Source organism: Ovis aries, chromosome 18 (assembly GCF_016772045.2).
Source record: "Ovis aries strain OAR_USU_Benz2616 breed Rambouillet chromosome 18, ARS-UI_Ramb_v3.0, whole genome shotgun sequence".
In the NCBI taxonomy this organism is placed as follows: Eukaryota; Metazoa; Chordata; class Mammalia; order Artiodactyla; family Bovidae; genus Ovis; species Ovis aries.
The window spans coordinates 61,623,721-61,648,373 of record NC_056071.1 but is presented as its reverse complement, the minus strand read 5'-3'; the positions used below and the strand labels follow the sequence as shown (position 1 = coordinate 61,648,373).

Here is a 24,653-nt window from a genome sequence, read left to right as displayed (position 1 = left end):
AGAAGCGACTTTCCAAGGTCACATAGGGCACGTTTCCTTCCGTGGTGATGAGCTCTCTATTGCCAGAAGGACTCAACCTTGGGGACCCCCCAGGCGTGGTGCAGAGGACTGTGCCAGGGCCGCCAGAAAGCTGCTGAGCTGCTGAGCGCAGGGCTATGTTCTCCCTCGGGGACCACCCAGCTGGCTCCCAGTTCTTCCCATCTCTTCCTGCCTCCCTTGGGCCTGGCCTCCATCTTTCCTCTGAAGTGAGCAAGCTCTATGAGTTCTAACAAGAAATACTATGATCTAACTTCATGTGGCTTCAGGAGATACAGATCTGTGGTAACACTTCAAATTCAGTGTTGTGAGTGAGTAATTACTTTCTGAATCTGAGTAGTCCGATTGAACGGGAATCATTATTGTATGTTAATTAAAATCCTGCTGATGGTTAAAATTATATTTTGGTGTTTTAATAACTCTGTAAGGGACATGTAGATAAAACTCAGAGATATGTACTGGTGTGGATTCTTGTTAAACACCAATAAATATTGGTATTACTTTAAACATGTGCTTATTGTTTTGTGAACGTTAATGGAATTTATGCCCGAGATGGGTCCGGATGTCACAATAACATCCGTGTCTCTTTGGGACCTGCATTCAGGGATCTTTTGATCTTTGTGGGCTCTGAGTTTGGAGTATGCATCTTCAGAGTGCATGGTGGCTAGGAAACCAAGGAGGAGGTTTGGGGTGGTTATGACATGCTCCTGTCAAATTCCTTCTGGGCCATTCCAAAGATCAGAGTGAAATCAAACTTGGAACCCTTCTAGAATCTGTTTATTAAACCATAGACCTGTATGCACTGAGTTGGTAGGGTTTTCAAGTCACTTTTTTGACCCACTCTCTCCCTGAGATGCTGAGTGGGTGGGTAGGGTGGGCCCAGTGGGGTTTTCCCCTGGGAGTCTGGGAAAATATCAGGGAGATTTTATTTCCTCCCTCCACACTTCCATATACCCAAACTTCCTCCCACTCAGGGGTCTGAAGACGTGTCCCCAAGAAGTGAGCATTAGTTGGGGAACTGACACATTCCTGTCCTCTCTAGGGCATGGGTTCCAATATCACCAACAGCCCCCGGGCCATCCCTGCCCTCCTGTTTCCAGACAATGGGGCTTCATGCCTCCCCAGAAGCTGAGCTCACCACTGGACAACCTGGGGGTCTAGAAAGTTATTTCTCTAAGGGGACAGAGGTGGTCTGGATAGAGAAATGGTGTGATCTGCCTGAGGAAGCAGGTGGTTTGGGAGGGCCCATTTGATGCCGGGCTGTTTGGGTACAGGATGCTCATTGGTAAGGCCCTGGCAGGAAATGGCACCCTCAAATTGGGTCAGTTGGGGTGAACTGAATAGACATCTGCAAAGGCTGAGCAGGGAGCAGGGAGAATCTAAGAGACACTGCGGTGCCCCATGCCCCAGGCAGAGGGAAGGAGAGAGACCCTGGGGGCAGCAGCTTGAGGAAACTGGGGAGCGAGGGCTGTTGGTTCTCAGACCAGTGTCCTGGACCCAGAGGAGGAGGTTGGAGGGTGGAGGGAGAAAGGAGGAGGCGCTCGGGGATGGAGAGTGGTTCTGAGAGGAGACTGAGGCGGCTCTGGCACCTGAGTGCTCTTCAGTGACCCAGGGGCCAATCCCGTAGAGAGTGTGACCTTTGAGATGGCCTTGATGCGAGGGAAGAATTGGGGCTGGAGGTTCTGATGGCAGTGTGGGGAGGCCCAGGAAGAAGAGGGGGCTGGAGAGGAGAAAGTGTGCAGGTTGGAAGTAGGGGCGAGGGAAGAGGAGCAGGCATGTGGGTTTGATGAATGCCCAGAAGGCACAGGTGAGTTGGAGAGGTCTGGCTTGATTCCTTGTTTGCAAAAGAATCTGATTCTACGGGATGTTAGTGTCTCCTGAAGGGGGTGATGGGAGCAGGACCATGTTTGGGGAGGAGGAGTACCGCCGGACAGATGGACGCACTGGGGAGAGGCTGGAAGTGGGGAGCCTGCGAGCGTTGCAGTGCTGGTCAAGCAAAGAGTGAACGGAGTCTGGGCCCAGTGGTCACTGCAGGGATGGAGGGGTGGGGGACGGAGGGAGGAGGTTTGAGGTTCCTGCTAGAGAGAAAACTGGTGGTATAGTGGGGAGGGAGAGGAGTGGGGCTGCTCTGGCCCCTGGCCTGGTGACACCATCAGAGATAGGTGGAGGGCTGGCCAGAGTTTGGGGGACTAACAACATTTCCCGGGACTAACATTTAGGGTGTTGGGGTCTCCTGTGCCGGTGATCTCACTTCTTGGTTTCCCCACCAGAATCACCTGCAAAATCTGTTGGAAATACAGCTCCCTGGGCCCCAGGCTCAGGTGAGCAGCGTTGGCCAGGGAGCATGCATTTTAAGGTGCCCCCAGGAGTCTCTAAGATCTTTAGAGAAAGCAAATATCACTTTGCTGACCAAGGTCTGTATAGCCAAAGCTATAGTTTATCCAGTAGTCATGAACGAATGTAAGGACCATAAGGAAGGCAGAGTGTTGAAGAACTGATGCTTTTGAACCGTGGTGCTGGAGAAGACTCTTAAGAGTCTTAAGAATCTTGGACAGCAAGGAGATCAAACCAGTCAATCCTAAAGGAAATTGACCCTGAATATTCATTGGAAGGACTGATGCTGACGTTGAAGCTCCAATACTTTGGCCACCTGATGCAGAGAGGTGACTCATTGGAAGAGACCCTGATGGTGGGAAAGATTGAAGGTAAGCGAAGGGTTCAGCAAAGGATGAGATGTTAGATAGCATCACTGACTCAATGGACGTGAGTTTGAGCAAACTCCGGGAGACAGTGAAGGACAGGGAAGCTTGGTGTGAGGAGTTGGACATGAAATTAGTTGCTGCACAACAGCAGAAGTTTCTGCTGCAGCTGGGCTGGCCCATGCTGCTGTCATTTCTCTTCATACTCTTGACGTCCAGGAAGGTCCGTGTGGTTTCTCCCTTTCCCTAGAGTGGACACTGAGGCCAGGTGACAGGCCTGTGTCAGGGCCTCTTAAATCCACGGCAGGGATGGAAGGGTGGGGTGGGGGCCGACTTTGATGCCTTTATTCTCATCTCATGGGCTTCAGGCAGCTTGGTAGGAGGTCGTCTTTCCCGAGGCAGGGCCACACAGTGGGTGAGCGAGTGGGCACCAGCCCTCCCTGGTGGCCAGGGCCTCGCAGAAAGAGGCTGGCAGAGGCTGCTTGGCTTCAGCAAGCCCGAGTGGCTGGAGCTGGGCTGGGCATGTGGGGTTGGAGGAGGAGTTGCCTGGCCACTGGGTCCCTGCAGGATTTGATGTGAAAGGCCCACGAGTGATGAAATGCGTGGGTAGCCATCTTTCTTGAGCTGGGAACTCTGCCAAGCCAAAAAAACCATGCTTCATGTATTTTTTTTTTTTCCTGAATTCACTATTCTCTACCAGGGCAAGGGAGGTGAGCTCAGTTTGTCTAACCTGTGAAATGAGAACCGATGTGAAAGTTTGGAATCACACAGTCAGACAAGCCTACAAGTTGCCTCTGATGGTTAGTTTCTTCACCTGAAAAATAGAGGTGGCCTCTCAACCTCAGGTAAGTAGCACGTGCAAGAGTGCCTAGCGCATCACCAGACTTGGGGCAGGTAGAAGCTACCCAGGGTCACCGGTACTTAGCCAAGCCCAGTGTATCGTGCAATTGTTGGTTAAAGCAGATGTTATTGTTTAGTTGCTAAGTTGTGTCTGACTCTTTTGTGACCCTGAGGACTGTAGCTCACCAGGCTCCTCTGTCCATGGGATTTCCCAGGCAAGAATACTGGAGTGGGTTGCCACTTCCTTCTCCAGGGGATCTTCCCCACTTAGGGATCGAACCCGTGTCTTGGTCTAATAAGTGTCATGAGTATGTCCATTGCTGTGGGGATCCACACTAATACAAGGCAGTATCTGGGCCTTGGCAAGCAACCAGAAGCCTCAGATCTCATGGAGGATCAGGGGCAGCAGGGAGAAAACCAGCTGAATGGACACCACACGTCCGCTTCCTCAACACCCTCTGCGTCTCGCACGTTGGCCTGACCCTTCTTTCTTGCCTCGGAAAGGTAAACAAGGAAAAGAAGAAATTTCTCAGCATGCTTTATGGGCCTCCTCACATGACAGCTGCCCCCAGCTGCTTGTGGTCAGCCAGACTACTGAGTCCTTGGGCAACTTTTCCTGATCCTGGTCTGCACTTTCCCTCCTTGATGGCGCCACAGACTCCTACACATCCTTGAAAACCCCTCTTAGATGTTACTTCCTCTAAGAAGTCTTTCTCGACTTGCATGTCCTCCTGGGCTGGGCAGTGGTTACTCTGCTCTCACAGGCTGGTGCCAGCACCCTTAGTGCTCTGATCATGCTACATGGTGAGGGCTGATTGTCTGACCTCCCACTAGAGCTTCAGCCAATGGAGGACTCACATTTAACTCAATTCTGTGTCCACAGTGCCAGGACTGGGTGGGGAATAAAGGCCAGGTGGGTTAAGTGTATCAGTTCAGTTCAGTCCCTCAGTCATGTCCAACTCTTTTCAACCCCATGGATTGCAGCATGCCAGGCCTCCCTGTCCATCACTAACTCCCAGAGTTTACTCAAAGTCATGTCCATTGAGTCAGTGATGCCATCCAGCCATCTCATCTTCTGTCGTCCCCTTCTCCTGCCTTCAATCTGTCCCAGCATCAGGGTCTTTTCATGAGTCAGTTCTTCACATCAAGTGGCCAAAGTATTGGTTAAGTGAACAGATGGACGTAAAAGGACAGCAATCACAGTGCCGACTGAAGGAAGAAGCACGGATGCAGGGCTATCAGACTGTAAAAGCACAGAGTCACACACCACAGGGTCAGGAGTAAATGATATGCTGGGGGAGCCCAGAGGCCTGCCTGGTTTTCCCCAGGGGACCCAGAAGGTCCCGGATGGACTCCAGGAGCAGGTGGCCTTGGAGATGAGATGTGAAAGGTGGTATCTCACTCCTAAAGCCATTCTTCTCCATCTTGCAGGATGGAGGCTGAGGCTGGAGGTGCCACCAGAGGTGGGGTGGGGCACACAATGACCAATCGGAACATCCTCTCTGCCAACGGGCAAACAAACCTTCCTCCAAGTAGGAGAGTAGGTCTGCGTTCCTCCGCCGCCCAGCTGGCCACAATTCACTTTCGACTCAGGCGAGATTTCAGAAAAGATGGGACAGGAAGGCTGAGGCAGGGCCAATGGAAAATGAAAAGGGGCAGACCGGGCAGGTCGCTGGGGCTCAGGCTGGCTCCACTGATCAGGGGTTCCAGGTAGCACACAGGAACACAACATCAGGGCTTGTGGGCTCTGGGCTGAGGGTGGGGCAGGTGAACAAACTGTTCTCTCTGCCCCAGGGGATGGATGGCTCAGAGGTGAACCAAAGCCCCAACAGATGAGGGGCTGATCAAGGGCCCTGAAGCCTTGTCAAATCTCCCAGAGTCGACTCTGCAGAGACGACCTACTAGGTGGAGTGGCCGTTCACGCACGTGTACTAACTGAACAGGTGTGTGCACCTAGCATTGTGGACAAGACAAAGTCTCAGAGCTTACATTCCAGTGAGGGAGTCAGGCATTTATCAGAGCGTCAGCAGTAAGAGCTGGGGAAGCTGGTGAAAATGACCTTCTGGCTTTAGCAGAGGCTCAATGACATCTTGGGGGTCTCTGGGGAAAAGTGAGAAAGAAGAAAATAATAAAAAGGTAGGAAAAGCCAAATACCTCCACGCCCAAAAGGTAAGAGCCTTAAAGCCTGGCTTCAAGGCTTGTGAGCCGAGGTGAAGTTTCTGTCTGTACCTCCAAAGCACCGGTGAGGGCCTCAAGCGTGTTTTTGGTGGGGATGTGGGATGTGACCGATCGGCACTTTGGAAAGATGACGTGGTTTTGGTGTGGACTGACTGGAGGCGTAGGAGCAGAAGCGGTCTGTGGGCCATGGTTCTAGTGAGAGATGCAGGGATTAAGACAGGGCTGCAACAGGGCTGGTCCGCATGGGGCTCAGGGGGAAGTGCTTCATCTTAGCTCGTTTCCAGACCTGTTTCAGAGCGGTGCCCATTCATCCATTCTTTATTTTTAAAATTTAAAAAATTAATTTACTTTCATTGAAGGCTAATTACTTTACAATATTGTGGTGGTTTTTTGCCAAACACTGACATGAATCAGCCATGGGTGTACATGTGCCCCCCATCCTGAACCCCCCTCCCACCTCCCTCCCCCATCCCATCCCTCTGGGTTGTCCCAGAGCACCGGCTTTGAGTGCCCTGTTTCATGCATCGAACTTGGACTGGTGATCTATTTCGCATGTGGTAATATACGTGTTTCAATGGTAGTCTCTCAAATCATCCCACCCTCGCCTTCTCCCACAGAGTCCAAAAGTCTTTTCTTTATATTTGTGTCTCTTTTGCTGTCTCAAGTATGGGGTTGTCTTCCCCCTCTTTCTAAATTCCATGTATGTGGGTTAATATACTGTATTGTCCACTCACCCATTCTTTACTGGGTCTCTCTCTCAGACGACCAGGTAGAGGTGTCTTCTCCCTCCTTGTTCGGTCCACTAGAGTTTGAGGAAATGGAAAGAGGGCTGTGCCCGCGGCTCTGGGTCTTTGTGCGCCCCTGCGGCCAGGGCAGGCCCCCCGGGATCCCCACTGCCCTGGGCAGCCGGGTGGGGAGCTTTGGCAGTGATAAGGGAGCTCGCTCGCCCTCTGGGAGCCCTGAGCTCCCCGAGGAGCAGGGGAAGGAATTCTGCCTGACTTGAGCCCCTCTGGCTGCAGAAAATGGCACGCGGGGAGGCATGGAGACCTGTGAGAGTCTGACGTCTGGGGAGGGTGGGGAGGTTCCTTAGGAAAGGAACTGTGAGTAGGAGCTGGGGGCGGAGAGCTGCCCGGCCATGGTGGGCCGTTTGGGGAAAGCTCATCCTGGGGCAGGACGTGGCCTGGGCCTGTTCCAGGCGGTGGGGTGCTTCCCGCAGGTGGCCCTTTGATCTCACAACAAATGGCCTATTCAGCATCTCCAAGACAGGGCCGGCTCTTGGCAGCCAGGGTGGGAAGGTGGCAAGACACAGGGGATTGTCTGCCTGGTTCCAGGGCGGGGGCTCTGCTCAGCGACTTAGTGCCCACGAGGAGAGGAGCCAGGTTCCAGGCGCTGTTGGGATGGCCGCTTGCCAAGGGCACCCTGACAGGCCCTGGGCCGGCCGTGGGGCTCTGTGGGGCCGACTCCCCTGCCTGTCTTTGCAGGTCCTGGGGCAGGAATGAGTGTGGGGTGTGGTAGGGCTCACCTGGACGAGGGAGGGGGGGCGTGGGGGAGGGTTGAGCTTCTGTGCACAGACCCTTCTTCCAGAACTGACTGGTCGGTGCCCCTCCCTCCACTGGAAACATTTCCTGGGTGAAGACTCATTTGCTGGGAGAGACAAGGCTGGATATTGTGGCCCCCAAACTGAAAAAGCTGAGGTCTCCTCTCCACCCGCCACCTGCCGTTCAAGAGTCAATACTCAAACCACAAAAGACAATCTTTCTTTTTTTGAAAACACTAAACGTTAACGAATGCTGGAAATAAGCAGCTTCTTTTTCGACTTTTGGGTTCTTTTTCTCTTTTAAAGTTTTTTTTTTTTTTTTTTTGATTTGGACCATTTTACAAATCTTTACTGAATTTGTTACAATATTGCTTCTGTTTCATGTTTTGAACTTTCGGCCACCAGGCACGTGGCATCTTAGCTCCCTGACCAGGGATCGAACCTGCACCCACTGTTGAAAGGCCAAGTCACTGGACTGCTAGGGAAGTGTCTGGATTCTTTCTCTTTATTTACTTTGTTTGTGTGTCTCTACTTCTCTAATTCCTGGCGGTGGTGGTTTAGTCACTAAGTCGTGTGCGACTCTTGCAGCCCCATGGACTCTAGCCTGCCAGGCTCCTCTGTCCATGGGATTCTCCAGGCAAGAACACTGGAGTGGGTTGCCATTTGAGGAGCACATATTTAGAAGGCCTAATGGATAAACGATGATTCTGGAAAAACTGGCCAGCTTGCGGATTGCCATGTGAAGAGAGGAGGGTTGACTGGGCCCAAAAGGTGTTTGGAGGCAGTGTGTGGACTCATGGGGCTTCCCTGGTGGCTGAGAGGTTAAAGCGTCTGCCTGCAATGCGGGAGACGCGGGTGTGGACCCATATAGTCTTGGCCTTTCGCCTTCCTGTCTTCACCCAGCTGTGTGTCCCCAGGCAAGTCACATAACCACTCTGAACCTCAGTCTCTTCCTCTGGACCCTCGTACTGGTGCCTGTTTGCAGGGTTGTTGGGAAGAGTGAGTGTGCTGACTGTGGCGTGCGTATCCATAGTAGATGCTCAGTGAACCTTAGTTCCCCATGTCTTAAGAAAGAAAAGTTGGCTTAGGAATAAACTTCAATTAAAATGTTGTTGTTGTGCTAAGAAGAGGCCAAAAGTCACAAAATTATTTAGAGATTGTTTTCACTGAGTTCAAAAATCCAGGAGACTATTTAATCAACAGTCTGTTTTCTTCCTCGCAGCCACACTGATGTACGTAGCTTGGAAAATGCAAATTAAGTAATTGACATTTTCAAATTTATTTTGTTGACTCACTCATTCACTTCTTCTGCAAAAGAGTGGCCAATACCTACTATGGGTGAGGTTGGTGCTGCTCCCCAGGGATGCTGAAAAGAGTGGGGAGGGGATGGGGCTGTGGGAAAGGGCAAACTCCAATATGATCGGTCCCTGCAATCTACTAACCGTGACCTCAGGTGAGACATTTCAACTCTGTGAGCCTCAGGGTCCTCATCTGGATAATCAGGTAATAATGTTCCCCTTGCAGGATTGTTTGTGAGGATCACAGATAATGCGTGTAGAATACCTGGCGTGTGGAACCACTGGCAGACAGGACTGAGCGACTTTTACTTAGTACTAAGATGTGGTCCCTCCCCTACAGAGACTGCTGGTCTCTTGTGGGTGGGGACAATGGATTAGAAGATACAGTCCAGAATGATTTATCCTGTATAACAATGCATCTCTCTTTCTGCCTCTGGGTGTAATGGGTGAGTGAAGTGAAGGGCACTCATTTGTGTCTGACTCTGCGATGCCACGGACTGTACAGTTCATGGAATTCTCCAGGCCAGAATACAGGAGTGGGTAGCCTTTCCCTTCTCCAGGGGATCTTTCTAACCCAGGGATTGAACCCAGGTCTCCCGCACTGCAGGCAGATTCTTTACCAGCTGAGCCAAAAGGGATGGGTGGGACAGAGGAAACTGATTCAAGGACATTTCTTTGGGGGTTGTTGTACATTTTCTGAGTTGTGTCTGACTCTTTGTGACCCCATGAACTGCAGCACGCCAGGCATCCCTGTCTTTCACTATCTCCTGGAGTTTGCTCAAATTCATGTTCATTGCGTCAGTGATGCTCTCTATCACCATCCTCTGTTGTCCCCTTCTCCTCCTGCCATCAATCTCTCCCAGCATCAGGGTCTTTTCCAATGAGTCGGCTCTTCACATCAGGTAGCCAAAGTATGGGAGCTTCAGCTTTAGGATCAGTCCTTTCAATGAATATTTAGGGTTGATTTCCTTTAGGATTGACTGGTTTGATCTCCTTGCTGTCCAAGGGACTCTCAAGAATTTTTTCTTGCACCACAGTTTGAAAGCATCATTTCTTTGGTGCTCAGCCTTCTTTATGGTCCAACTCTCACATCCTTACATGACTACTGGAAAATCCATAGCTTTGACTATAAGCACCTTTGTTGGCAAAGTAATATCTCTGCTTTTGAATATGCTGTCTAGGTTTGTCATAACTTTTCTTCCAAGGAGCTAATGTCTTTTAATTTCGTGGCTGTAATTACCATCTGCAGTGATTTTGGAGCCCAAGAAAATAACACTTTATTTTATTTTCTTTGGAGGGAGTCTTTTCACCTTGCCCATTTGTAAAAGATCTCTGAAAACTAACTGAATCCTTGACGTGCTTTTCAAGAATGCGCCGTGGCAGAGCGGGCAGCCACCGGGAGCCCTGCGGCAGGTTCTTGGGGGAGTCTGATTGTCTGGGTGCTGCAGTTGAATGAGTGAGAGAAGCTGCAAGAAAAGGCAGGACCAGCTCCTCCGAGTGTGTTTATCCTGCTGATCTCCCCTCAGAGCCCTAACGATTTTTAATGACTGTAATGCATTCTCCTGTCTTGAAGGACCCATTGGCTGGGCTACATGATGGCCTGTTTCCCACGTGCGTTGTCCAGTGGATGTAGGTTCGGATGCCAGGTGGGATTACATGGTTGGGCTTTTAGTTAAAAAGGCTTTCGCCAAGGGGTCCAAGTGAGCTCAGGGGGATGGCTCCCATCCAAGCCCCTGGTAAAGTCAGCTGGAAGGGAGTGCTGGCTTCTGCTTTGAAGTTGGGAGGAGCTCAGTGCAACCCCTTACTGGCAGTGCTCTCAGGGGACCAATGCTGCCTCTGCAGGCGCTGCTTGCTCTCGGTCTCTGCCAGCCGGCAGGACAAGAGCTGTCCACGTGGCTGCTGATCTCGGCTGGGCTAGGGCCTGGGCATAGTGGACAGTGATTTCTCAGGCACCTCCCAGTGTTGTAATCCTATGACGGGCTGGATCCTTCCTGCCCACACCCACTCCCGCCCAGCTGATAAGTATCTGCCCATGGTGGACGAGAGGGACTCGGGCAAGCAGTTTCCCAGGAAGGACTGGAGCTGCCACCCTCCTGAGGTCTCATGAGCCAGTTGAGCTCCATGCAGTGGGCTGGAAGCTCACTCCATGCCTGCCACCTCTAGTCAAGCACAACCAGGAAATACCAAGGGCCCTGAGACCTCTGAAACCTCCTGATGCAGTCATGGCTGGGGAAGCAGAGATTTCTAGAAAGTGAGAGAGCTCCGTCAGCCAGGCAGGGCTCAGGGCAGCTCTCAGCATCTTGGGCAGGTCCGAGCTCTCACTTTACTGGGTCCACCCTCCTTTGTAAGTGGCAGCAACCCTTCCAGCTGAATCACAGGGACTCTAGCCAGAAAATGGTAGTGGTACAGAGGCCCTGACTCACCTGGGGAAGGCCTTGTAGCTTCCTGGCTCGCTGTGCGTGGGAGCCCTGTCTCAGGGGTCTTCTGCTCACTCCCCCTTCTATTCTGCAGACAGGAACACCCCGAGGCTGATCACAGCTATAGCCACTTACCTATGGCCTCATGGCCAGAGAGCCAGCGGAGGGGGGCAGGGTGCGCAGCTTTGCCCTGGGGTCTGACTGCAAAGCCCTCCTTGTTGTTACTATTACTTCTTAAAGATCTTATGAGTATTAGATGAGAAACATGAGGGCTTGAGTTTGAAAGCTTCCCTTTACAGAGGACAGTGGTTTTCAGCTGGGGGTGGAGTTGCCCCTCTCTACCCCCAGGGGACATCTGGCACTGTCTGGAGGCATTTTTGTTGTCACCATCACCATCGTGGGGAGTGGGCCTTCCTGGAACCTAGTAGGTAGAGGCAAGGAGGCTGCTTATCATCCTCTAAGCATACTCCCAACCCCCAAACAAGATCTGGTTCAAACCATCAATACTGCCGAGGTTAAGAAACTCTGATAGGAGGGAAACCAAAGATTTCCCTTTCTGTTTCTAATCAGACCACAGGGCCTCTAGCTGTTCAGTTGCTAAGTTGTGTCTAACCTCTTTGCGACCCCATGGACTGCAGTATGTCAGTCTTCCCTGTTCTTCACCATCTCCCAGAGTTCACTCAAACTCACGTCCATTGAGTTGATGATGCCATCCAACCACCTCATCCTCTGTTGAACCCTTCTCCTCCTGCCTTCCATCTTTCCCGACATCAGGGTCTTTTCCAATGAGTCAGCTCTTTGCATCAGGTGGCTGAAGTACTGGAGCTATAGTGGGTCTCAGAAATAAAACACACACACACACACACACACACACACACACACACGCACAAGCCATATTTAAGTAAGATAAAGGATGAGATGGTCATGTCCACTGACTCAATGGACATGAATTTGAGCAAACTCAGGGAGAGAGTGGAGGCCAGAGAAGCCTGGCCTGCTGCAGTCCACAGAGTTGCAAAAAGTCAGATAGGACTTACAGACTTAGCAACAACAACAAAGATCTTCTTTTCAGAGGCTGAAGGAACTTGGGATGAAGTGTGGCCTGGCGGCTCCCTGTAGGCTTTCTCCCCATCAACCCTGGGCTGTCCTGACTCTTCCCCTGGGGGAGCTGATGATGTCACCTCCCTACTCTGGGTCCTAGGTAGCACCCCACTACCTCCAGCCTTGATCTCCGTTGGGGACCATTGTCCTGAACTTCCACCGCTGGTGAGAACCCTGCTCTCACCAGACATGGCTCTCAATGCCCTGACCTGGCTCCCCAGCTGGTGACTCCTCTGTAGACCCTGTTGGCTCTTGTGCCCTGGCCTGGCCTCCTCGGTACCTTCCCCATGGCCCCGCACTCTTCCTGTTGGATTCATGTCCACAGTCAGTTTTCCATCCATGACGTCCGTGCTGTTTTCATCTCTTCCCTGGAATCCCACACTCTCCCCTTCTCGTGTCTCCAGGTGTCTCCTAGGTCAAATCTTTTGATCAAGCCACTGTGAAGTCTATCTTTCTAAAGCTGGTTTTTATTAGTACAGTTTTCTGGCCAAAAATCCTCATGGCTCCCTTTGCTAACAAGAGAACTTCAATTCCTTATTGTGGGAGTCACGGTTCTCTACGACTGAGCTGTCAACCTCCTTCCTGAAGTGTGACCCTCTCCCTCTTCAACTCGACTTCCCCCTAGTTGCAGAAGGTGGCCTGGGCCTTCCACAATCCCCCTGGACCACCGCCCCCACGATGGCATGAGTGAGTGACACAGCGCTGCTGCCTTGACCCACGGTTCCTCACCCTCTGCTCCCTGCCATCCCCCACCCAGAATACCCGCTCCTGTGCCACACCTAAGTCCCTCCCGAAGGCAGCTCTGGTCAACGCCATGTGTCCCTGAAAGAAAGGGGATGTTGACCTCTCTAACAAGTGCTCACTTCTCTGCCTTAAATTCTAGTGATCGATGGTAAAATAAAGAATAAAGGCAGTTGTTACCACGTGGCAGGTGCAGTCAGGCATCAGGCACTTTTACCAACAACCAAGGCATCTCATTGAATCCATAGAGCTACCTGGTTAAAATAGACACCAACATTTCCAGCTCCATTTTACAAAAAAGAAGATGAAGGTTCATAGCTTCCCATAGATTTGCTCAAGGGTGATTGAGTTGGGGGTGGTGCCTCCTTAACTGTGGGTCACTACAGAGCATCCATGCGGCTGACTCAGTGCCTGTATCTGCTAGAGAACAAGCTCTGGGCTTAGAAAGGGCATCCATCCACCCATCCATCCACCCATCCATCCACCCATCCATCCATCCATCCATCCATCCATCCATCCATCCATCCATCCATCCTTTCATCCATCTATCCATCCATTCATCCTTCCATCCATCCTCATCCTTTTATCCATCCATTCATCCTTCCATCCATCCATCCATCCATCCATCCATCTATTCACTTATTTGTGAAGGAATGCACAAATCAGCTAAGTGCATTTACTCACTCAAGAATTATCGAGCATTCTTCAGGGTATCAGAGGTGCTCGGGAAAAGATTTTCTGCTGCCTTCTGTTGAGAGAAGGAAATGAACACAGTTAGACCCCTGGTCAATTGAATTAGGACCTAAGTAACTTGAAAATAACTTCTGAATTCTAGAGCCATCACATGGTAGGGTTGGAAGGGACATGAGTGGTTCTTTTGCTTCTAGGCCCTCATGTCACAGTTAAGAACAGTGGGTCCAGCCTGGGGAAGGGACATGCCAAGGGCGCCTAGCAGCCAGTGCCCAAAACTGGGCTCGTCCCAGCTGCTTTCAGACTGTACTTTCACAAAATAGCTGCTCTTCAGGGGGTCTCCAGGACATCCAGGCTTTGAAACCACACGGGCTTTGGGCAAGATATGGGCTGGGAGGTGGGGATAAAAAGAGAAGAGAACTGAGTGCTTCCTGAGTCCCCTTGTCTCCTTTATAGTGAGGGAGGCATTGTGGTCCCATTTCACAGAAGGAAACTTGAAGCCCAGAGAGGGCAAGTGACCGGCCCTTAGGCACACAGGGACACAGGACCTGCAGGTGGAGCTGCCCAGCAGGCAGGCGAGTGTGCTGGAGACATGCAGGGCCTGGGTGTGACTCCCCGGGGCCCGTGAGGGTTACAGGAGTAACACCCACCAAGGGCTGAGTAGACAGCTGGTATTATTATCGTCATGACTGGACAGACCTTTGTTTCCAGACCCGGATCTGTCAGCACTCCTTGGGTGACTTTGGAAATCCCTTATGTCTCTGATCCTTGGAGCCAAAACATGTCCCACTCAGCCAGCCTGAACTGCTGTTTTTATTTCTGTCTCTCTGTAGAGGCTGTGAGAGTTAACAGAATAGGAAAGGGGGTTTGGATGCTGAAGACAGTCGGGTGGGGTCCAGGGGAGCTGCGGGTCAGCCCCGAGGGATTCCAGCTTTTGGCAGTTTTCCCTGGGCTTTTCTGGAAGTGCTGGCCGACACGAAGAGTCCCTGTTGCCTCATCTGGCCGGGTGTGGCGACCTCGGCCTGGAGTGAAGGAGAATGCAGTCCTGGGAGGGCCACCTGAGTCATGGGAACACGGGAAGCTCTCCGGGAGCGTCCTGCAGGTGGGCCGGGTCTGGACGGTGAGATCGGGGCTTAGTCAGAGGCCTGGCGGGAAGGACCTTGCTCTGCAAGTAACCACCTGGCAGGAGCGTTCCTGGCCTGCCTGGGGACACACCTGGCAAGCTCTGTGTGCTCAGGAAAGGCTGGAGGGGCCGCCTGGGCCTGGCAGGAGTGGGGCCGCTGCAGGTGGGACCCCTGAGGCCTCTGGGCTTGCCAGGAGGTGGACACCCAGCTCCTCCTCCTCTCTCCACCATCCACTTGCTGGATGATCCTGGGCAAGTCTGGACCTCAGGGTTCCTGTCTATAAAGGAGGCGATGCACCTCGTCCTCTAATACCCACATCAAGCTTAAATTCCTCTATATTGGGCTCTTTGGAGAAGGAAATGGCAACACTCCAGTATTCTTGCCTGGAGAATTCCATGGACAGAGAAGCCTGCCAGGCTACAGTCCATAGGGTTGCAAGAGTCGGGCATGACTTGGTGACTCAACCAGTACCACCACATTGGGCTCTTGGTTCCTTATTCGGCCCAGAGAATGGCGCACGGTGTGCCCCCAGTAGCACTGATATGAGCCAATGAATTAATGATTAAGGGCCTATGGATCAAAGCACAACTCCCCCGCTTCTTTCCAGCCCACAGAATGCTTGGCACGGGGGTCAGCTCAGAGGAGGGTCATCTTTAAAGACAGGGTGGCCACCTGGCCCAGGTGCAGAGGCGATCTCTCAGAGGCTCAGGTCGGCAGATTAGAACAAACCCATTAAGGGCCTTTGTGTGTTTAGCGTTTTGCATTCAAAATACTTACGGAGAAAGGGTAATCTTTTGAAATCAGACCCAACTTGTTGGTTAATGTTGGTGTAAGTTATTTTTGGAGGTAGGGCCTGGACAAGGCGGCCAGAGCTCATGTGTAAAGGCGAGTTACCAGTACATGAGGTTATGTCTAATTACCTGAAATACCCTCCTCTGTTGAGTGAAAAATGCAATTTTCATCAGCCCTGCATTAATTACAGCTGCCGAGAGCTGTAATTGGCAAAAGCATGCTTTTAGCTCATGACTCAAAGCTGACTCAACTTTGGGGACCGCGCTTTCCATGGCCCCAAGCTGGGCTCTGTTTTTTCCTGGAAACGCCTAAGTTGTTTGCCAAGCCCTTCGACCAGGCCCGTGGAGCTCCTGGGAGGCTCAGCACCCAGATTTGAGCCCCTGGCTTTCCCGCTGTGGGTGGAGAGTGTGGAAGTGACCCCGGCTCTGTGCTCCCACACTGACCACACGTCAACTGGAAGACCCCTTTGGAAAGGTGAGCGAAGGACATTCCTTTCTAAGCAGTGGGGCTTGGAGCTGAAGCCAGCTCTTTCTGACTTTGAACTTACTCTTCTTTTCTATTGCCCTTTGGGGGCCTCGCTCACGTCACCTACTGAGCTGGGGGGCGGGTGGGGGGTGGGGGTGCTGTCCCAGGAGTGAAGTGGTCTCAGGAAGGTGGGTCTTATTTCATTTATACCATGGCCATTCTGCTCAGGACTGAACTTGTTTCTGGTTCCGTCTGAAGGCCTTCAAGGACGTGCCAGGTTATAAAATATGAAGGGCTTTCTGGGTGGGGAGAAAGGACTTGGTCATAAATCCTGGCCTTGCTTCTGGATAGACTGATCATGCACTCTCGTCTGTGAGACAAACAGCTTCCCTTCTCATTTATCTTCTAACCTGTGACCGACTCAGTTCTTGAGTCGCCTCACAGGCCTGACCTCAGAATGACCGCTTGGAAGGTTTCTGGGAGCCTTGCACGCGGGTGTGATGTGAGATGCCTGCAAGGCTCCCCAGACCCCAAGCCGCAGCCCCCCAGCTCCCCCTAAAGCATCCATTTCCCTCTGGGCCACTTGCTTCTCTGAGGCTGACAAACCGCACCTCATTCCTTGTCCTTTATCAGCTCCAGTCCTAGAGGTGGGACTCGTAGACCCATTCAACAGATGAGGAAACCCAGATGTAAACTAGCAAAGTGGCTTTTTCATACCAGGATGAGAGATCAGGTTCTGGTTGATCCAGATCTGCTTTGGTCTTTCTGGAAAAGGTGAGGTGAGGGTCCTAGTGAATTGGTTCCTGTTAATCACCGCCAGCACCCTTCCGTGGGAGGCCAGAGCACACGATGGCCTGAGTGTGACAGGAATAAGCCACCCCTCGGGTGGTGAGTCCACACTTAGCGCTTCATATCCACGTGTGTTAGTTGCTCGGTCGTGTCCGACTCTTTGCGACCCCATGGACTGTCGCCTGCCAGGCTCCTCTGTCCCTGGGATTCTCCAGGGAAGAATACTGGAGTGGGTTGCCATTCCCTTCTCCAGGGGATCTTTCCAACCCAGGGATCGAACCTAGGGAACCGAGGGGCTTGGTTTTCTTATTCCATCTTTCCAGATCAGTAAACTGAGACACAGAGAGAAGTTAGGCATCTCGTTCGCAATCATGAAGCCCAGATGTTCAGCACGGTCTAGCTCAATGTGATCCACAACCCCTCCAGGAGCAGGTTCCTTGCAGCTTTCCCCTGGCCCATGGCGTGTCTCACCTACTGTGTGTGTCCCCTGAAGCACGGTGTGTGGGGGAGAGGGTCAAGGAAGCAGGGGCGAGGCAGATGCTACCTCCTTGGGGATTTACAAGGCACACCAGCACCTTAAGGACCTGGACAAGATCCTCTGTCTTTTTCGGAGTTAACTTCGCCTCTCCAGTTCCTCAAGTTTCTGACCGTGGAAAGTCTTCTCTTGTCTTCTTGTTTTGCTTTCTCTTCTCTTCCCTTTCCCTTCTTTCCTTTTCCTTTTGCTCTCTCCTCTCTACATCTCCCTCTGGATGTCTGGGTCTGTCCCATTCTCTCTTGCAGATCACCAGAGACCATCAACTCTTGGGGAAGCAGGGCCTTGCAATGCTGAGGAGGACGCTGCTCAGACCGTGTCTGAACAGATGCTCGTTCCGGCGCCTGGTGCGGGGAAGCCTCACCACTGCTGCTGACAACCAGCATGGGGGATCCTCGTCTGCTCCGGGAGCACTCGCGGGCTCCCAAAGCTCCGGGTTGACAGCAGTGCCCCTGCTCCCAAGGCTGGCGGTGTGCGCCTGCGCTGCGGTTCCGCCCCCTCCCCGCTCCTCCCTCCCATGACCCCGGTCACTTTAGACGCGGCAGGTTGGACCCGAGTTCTTCTGGCCGACCACTGGCATCTAGCTACCCCTCCCTCAGCGTCAGCTCTTCGGCCTGAGGTTGAGACCCGCCCGCCGTGGCTGCATGAAGCGGGGGTGAGAGGAGGAGGCCCAGGGTGACGGTTCATCTCCATACGAGTGAGCCGGCCAGTCCACACTTGCACCCATCCCTACCCTCTGCCGCGGCAACAGGAAAGACGGGATCCTCTGTAACTGGCTTCGCGTCTTGCTCATGGGTCAGAGCTGTTCCCGACTGTCAGAGTGACATATTGCTCCCTGACGCAATGGCCATCGCAACATTTTTCAAGAAAATTTTTTTTAAAGATTTTGAATGCCAGGAAATGCTCAGTTTCTCTGAGATGTCTTTGGTTGACTCTGATGTTTAATTCTCCTCCCCAAGACAGGGGCCTGCTCATCCTCTGTCTGGCTGCCAGACCTGTTGTTTTTTAACATAACCTTTCTCTGAGGTTCTAAAAACAACTTTTAACCAAATAGCGATGATTCATTTCTGGATGGGACGGCAGAACGAAAAGATTAAGATTTGCAGTTCCTCCTGGACCAACTCCCCTTTTATCTGCTCATCTCCTTCCCTTTCTTCCTCACCTACCCCGCCCACCTTCCCCTGGCCTGCTCTCCAAGCCTCAATTAGCAGATGGGTGGGGCCGCTTGGTCAAGGGCTCTGTTGTGGGTGGTCTAGACGGTTGAGAGCATTTGCTCTCTGCATCTCCAGCTCTAGGGAGATGGGCTGCTGACATATGTGGGAACATCTTCCCAGGAGAGTTCAAAACATCAGAGACTCAACTGCCATGGTAAATTAAAAGAAAAAAAAAGAGAGAGACAAAATATCCCGAAGGCAGTATGTAGACAAGATGATCTGACCTCACTCTGCAGCATCCGGATCCCATGACCTCGGTCTTCCCAGATCATCAGGGTTTGCTCTTGGTGGATTGAAGCAACACAGCAGAGAGGAAGGAAGACAACTGATGTTTGCTGAGACCTTCCTCAGTGCCATGTACATTATTCATGCCCACAGATTTTGTCACTCTGGGCCGATAATAACAATGATGTGGCAGCAATCACATACAGGGGTGCTATGTACTAGAAATTATTCCCAGTGCTTTGCATGGACCAGCAAAGGTCCATCTTGTCAAAGCTATGGTTTTCCCAGTAGTCATGTACGGGTGTGAGAGTTTGACTATAAGGAAAGCTGAGCGCCAAAGAATTGATGCTTTTGAACTGTGGTGTTGGAGAAGACTCTTGAGAGTCCCTTGGATTGCAATGAGATCCAACCAGTCCATCCTAAAGGAGATCAGTCCTGAATATTCATTGGAAGGACTGATGCTGAAGCTGAAACTCCAATACTTTGGCTACCTGAAGAGAAGAACTGACTCATTGGAAAAGACCCTGATGCTGGGAAAGATTGAAGGCAGGAGGAGAAGGGGACAACAGAGGATGAGATGGTTGGATGGCATCACCGACTCAATGGACATGAGTTTGAATAAACTCCGGGAATTGGTGATGGATAGGGAAGCCTGGCATGCTATAGTCTGTGGGGTCGCAAAGAGTTGGACACAACTGAGTGACTGAACTGAACTTGCATGTACTTACTAATTTAATTTTCATAGGAATATTCTCAAGTGGGACCTCTTATCCGATTTTACAGGAGAGGGCTTTGGAGCACCGAGATGTTCAATAACTTGATTAGGGTCACACAGCTCGGAGGTGATGGAGCCAGAAATCAAAACTTAATAGTCTGACTCCAGGGTCCATGCTATTATCCACTTCTTCAGATTGCAAATTACTTAATAGGGAGAGGTTCCCCCCAGACTGTGGTAGGTGCTGGGGACAGAGCTGTTGACTGGGGGCAGGGCCTGGGGAGAGCTGCGCATCTAAACTGCAGCTCTAACACCGCTATGAACACCGTTCTCCCGAGCATGCTTCCATGCACAAGAGCCCGAGCTGGAATGCTCTCCCTCAGGCCAGGGATGGTCGTGGGTGGCTGTGTCACCAACACACACACGCAGACCCCTGTCCTGGGGAAGTAACAGCCTGGGGCACACAGGAAGAGGGCCACAGACTAAATCTTAGGTGGACGGGGACAGACAGTTATCAGTTATGGCTGCTGCTGCTGGACCATTTCTCAGTGAGGTTCTCACGTGGTTGAGACCAGAAGGTACTTCTGGTCACTACGAAGTATCCTCTGTGTGGTCCTGGCTCCATGGGGGGCGGGGGGCGGCTTCCAACCTTCATCGATTCACCCTTTGGTGATCTTTGCTGACACGTTGTTCCAGCCAGCTAGCCAGGGACGGGATGGGACAGCTCATGGGATGGGAGATGTCATGATGATCAGAGGCAGGGTTTGTTCCCAAGTGTAGACAAAGTGAATGGAGTTCTGTCTGGCCAGGCTGGTTTCCTGTTATTTACCTGCATATACTCCATTTCATCAGGTGGCTCAGCGGTAAAGAATCCACCTGTAATGCAGGAACCACAGGAGACCTGGGTTTGATCCCTGGGTCGGGAGGATCCCCTGGAGGAGGGCATGGCAACCCACTCCAGTATACTTACCTGGAGAGTTCCATGGACAGAGGAGCCTGGCGGGCTGTAGTCCACAGGGTCGCAAAGAATCGGACATGACTGAAGTTACTTAGCACGTACATCATTTCATCTTATTTCACTTTCTTGTCCTCTTCTGGAACAGCCCCGAGCAGGGAGGGTTGATTTCTGTTCTCCCAAGCAGAAGCAGAGATGAAGCGGCCTGTGGTCCACGCAGGACATGTGTGTGGAGCCAGGACCCACACTTGCCTCTCTGTTGTCTTGTGGTCCACCACTCACTGGGCTTGTCCCTTCAAGCCCATACCTGCTCGCTCTCTCTCTGCCCCCCACCCCACCCCTTCTCCATCTTCGGTGGCATGGGATGGGTGAGAAGAGGGGGCCTCTTAGCCTGCAAACCCCATCTGCAGTAAGTCTGGATCCACCTTGGCCTCGGAGCGTGCCAAGTTTGGCACTGAGTACAGCAGCCCCTTTGGAGTAAAAATTTGGTTTCCTCTTGGAAAAAGGCTACTTCCTGATTGCTGGAGAAGGAGGAGAAAGTCTTTAAAGGCTCTGGTGTTCCTGATGGCTTCCAAAGAATCAGCCTCCAGCATTTTGATGATTTAAGTGTCGATGGATTAGAAACATGTGGTCTGTGTTTCCCCTGAATTCAAATGCATGTTGAACTTAAAGGAAGTTTAGGAAAAGAAATGCAGAGAAACAGTCTGGGTTTTACTCAACGCCCTGACTTTGAAAACTTGGCTTGAGGTATTTGCAGAGTATGTGGGCCCTCTGGAAATGTCTCCAGTTGGCCAGGAGGCAGAAGGGACTTGTGTGGGCCCACAAGTCCCACGAGCACTGAACCCAGGTTGGTTTTCTGCGGCTCTGAGCTTGGGGAAAGGCTGAAGGTTTGGGGAAAGAATAGAGCTTCAGCATCCTCCCATCCATCCTGATTTTGCCTGAGGTATATGAATATCCGACCAGTGAGCAAGCGCGGGGCATCTCCTAGGTGCCAGCATTCTCGGTGGGTTTTATCTGAACTCCTTATCCCATGCTGCGTGAAGTGGAGCCCCTCAGTGTCCCCGCCTCTCCGCCTTTGCCCACGCTGTTTCCTCTACCTGGCATGCTCCTGTCCCAGGCTTTATCCGAATCTCGTCCGTTCATGCCGACAATACACAGTGCAGAATCTGTGCTCCATCAACACTTGGAGGGATGTCCAAGGACTCCCAGCGAGATGGGGCTGCAGCAGAGCCAGGACCTGTGATGAAACCCATAACTGGCCCTTTTCAGACTCAGCACGCTGAGCTGCGCAAAGGGCTGCTGACGTTGGCGCTGGCCGCTAAGCTCTGCTTCATCATTTTGGGAGGCTTTTCTCTGGCCCCTTCCCTCTCCCGTCTTGTTGAGTGCAGGCAACGATTTTCTCTTAATAGAACGGGGAAGGGATTCCGCTTTCATGTGGTTGGGAAGCAGAGGCCCACACAGACATCCACGGGGTTTACGGCCAAGCTCGGGAGGGAGGTGGTAAATTCGCTGGGGAGGGCCCTGCTCCCAACAGCTCGCTGGGAATGAGGCCTATAAATAGCTCCTGCCAGTCAAAGAGTAATGATTTCAATCTTCCCGCTGTATAAATAAACAGTGTTGTTCAGGAGTTCTCCTTGGCTGCAGTTCTGGCCGGTACGTCTCAAAGGCTTGCAGACGATCCAACTGGAATATTCAGCAAAGGCAAAGGAACTAACCTGGGGGAGTGACTACTGTGTGCCCTGCCTCCTTGGGAGACATTTAAATAGGCAATCCCCTTAAGCCCTCCTCCCGACCCGGGAATCAGTGTCATCCCCCCTCAATTTAGGAGGAGGTGGGGGTCCAGAGATGGCAGGAAACGTACCGGCGATCAGAGGCCAGGGCACAGGGAAGTGAACTCAAGCGCCTGCAGCCCCTCACTGTCTCAGGTATCCTGCAACAGCCCCACAAGGTCAATATTTTTGTAAGACCCGTGTTTTCCTTTGGTAATATAAATAACACATGTTCTTTTCAGGAAAGTTTGAAAGTGGAGAAATGTACCAAGAAAATTAAAATCACCTGTATCCTTGCCACCCAGAAAAAGACGTTTTGTTTATGCTCTCCCGATGTTTAGACAGATAAGCAGTTAGATCTGAGAAAGAGGGACGACCTTACAGAGGCGCACACACACGGATGGATAGACAGTCTTAAAAACAGAACCGACGGAAGAGAGCAGATTCTGTTTTGCAGGGTTTTTTGTTCATTTGACATTGACGATGAGCTTCTGATGCTGACTTTCCATGGGAGGCTTGGGGACGTGAAATGACTAGTCTATACCTCTTAGGGTAAGCGTAGGAGCCACCTGCTTTCCTGTCACCTCCCTGCCTTCTCTTTCTCTATACCTATCTTCAGGTACAGATACCATTGGGACATAAATTCACTGGTTTGTGTGGGTCTTTCCGGATGTACTCGATTGCTAGAAGTCCATGTTCCAGTCCTGACTCTGTGACTTATTAGCTGTTTGGCCTTACAGGACTCAGGTTTTGGTGTCTTTCGTCTGTAAAATGGGTACATTTTGATTCAAAATTCTACTGAATCTGAAAGTGTTTGATGAGAAGCTCTTTACAGATTATGTTTCCAGCCTTGGGTACATGGTAGAGCATCAGTTTGGGTTGTAAAAGCTTGTTTTGCACTGATTTACTGTGAAAGCTTGGGAAAGCCATTTAGCCTCTGTAACATGAGAATAGCGATATCTTCTTCATGGAATTGTTATGAGAATAATAATAATAATAGGAGGTATTTACTGAGTACTTCTTTGGTACCATGGGCTTTGTTTTTCATGCATCTGTTTGTTTGATTCTCAAGACAAATCTATGGAGATTGGGGCTGATTATTATGCCCATTTTACAGATGAGGAAGTTGAGACAGAGTTAAAAAACTGAGGATTGAGGTTATGCAGCTTGATCTGAGTTGCATGAAGACCCTTTGAAATTGGAAATTCTTTTTTTCTATATAAGACTCAAGTCAAGCTTCTGATTAGGATATTTTTCTGTATTACTATTTTTCAAAATGTTTCCTAGCCAATAAAGAAATGAAAATAACTTTTTACTTTCCTAAAAATCAGAATAAGGCAGAGTCCCAAACCATAGAATGTAAAGCATGCCTTCTAAAACCTGTGAAATGCTAATTGTTGGAGAGTGCCCAGAGCTGGAACCCATCTCCTTGAATCCTGAGTAGGATGCTCATTTCCCCAAGAATAAGTGACCCAGGGTTAAAAAGCACACCCAATGACCCACTGATTGTGCCAACATCATCTAGGGCACGGGTGGACTCAGCTTGACATCACGCACTGATGGGATGGTGAAGGGATAGGATACTCTAGGCCAACATGCCATTTCTGATACCCTGATCTAAGGTTCCTGGTTTGAGAAAAGTGCTGGATATAAAGCAACTTGGAGGAGGACAGAAAAGTGAGAAACGCCGGATCAAATGTAGAGACCTCCAGTGGTGAAGGGAAGTTCCCTCCTGAAAGTCAAGCAGGATAGAGACATCACTCAGGGCCAAAAAAAAAAAAAAAAAAAAAGAAAGAAAGAAAGAAAAAAAATCACATGTAGTAACCGAGAGACTCCAGACCACAGGTGATGTCTACAGTTAATTATCTTTACCCTCTGCTCCAAGTCAACACATGGGTGGTTACACAGAGGAACTTGGCTGGGACCTACCTACTATACGATAAAAATGAAATCACTAAACATGGAGGGAAAAAGTTGTCCATCAAAAGGCACATCAAAGGAATATATAACATAAATTTCCCAAGAAAATAGTGAAAAAGTTTAGACAAAGGCTTCTCTATAATATTGAAAATATATTATTGAAAGTATAATCCTTTTAAGATACAGCACAAGAAGAAATTATAAAACAACATAAAGTGAACTGGCAGAACTCAAGAAAAAAAAAAAAACTGATGTGTAAAAGACAAAAGTTACATAAATTAAAGCCCTGTTAGAGTCTTCAAAAATTAGAGATAACGTGACAGAAAGCATCATCAAAGATGTGATGGCCTGGCTAGCTCTGCAGGTCCCATTGGCATTTTGAACAGGACTTGCATCATGGGGCTAGATTCCTATTGTTTAAGGATGTTTAGGATTCTGAACCCTCATCTCCCAAATGCCAGTTATGTCCATCCCTGCCCTAGTTACTGCGTCGACCAAAAATACCTTCAGGCTTTCAAAGTATAAGGATATGAAAATGATATCAAAGATGATGTGCCTTTATAATAGATAGGTAGATGAGGGAAATATGACAAACGTTCAAATTTGTGTGTCTTTA

The 24,653-nt window shown here is 50.8% G+C and overlaps 2 long non-coding RNA genes across 11 annotated transcripts in view; both read left to right on the top strand.

Annotated features, from left to right (window-relative positions):
• The first annotated feature begins 1,381 nt into the window (after positions 1-1,381).
• The window catches only part of LOC121817128 (uncharacterized), a 50,594-nt gene continuing 27,322 nt past the window's right edge, over positions 1,382-24,653 (top strand). For 9 of the 10 annotated variants that reach the window (XR_006056912.2, XR_009597142.1, XR_009597145.1 and 6 more), the window contains exons 1-2: positions 1,382-2,741; positions 3,436-3,580. This is a non-coding gene — a long non-coding RNA (uncharacterized LOC121817128). The remainder of the gene's footprint in view (positions 2,742-3,435; positions 3,581-24,653) is intronic. The other variant, XR_009597144.1, reaches the window with a different exon arrangement.
• LOC121817129 (uncharacterized) lies at positions 15,804-23,121 on the top strand. Its single transcript, XR_006056914.2, has 2 exons — positions 15,804-15,927; positions 17,488-23,121. It is a non-coding gene; the product is annotated as an uncharacterized LOC121817129 (long non-coding RNA).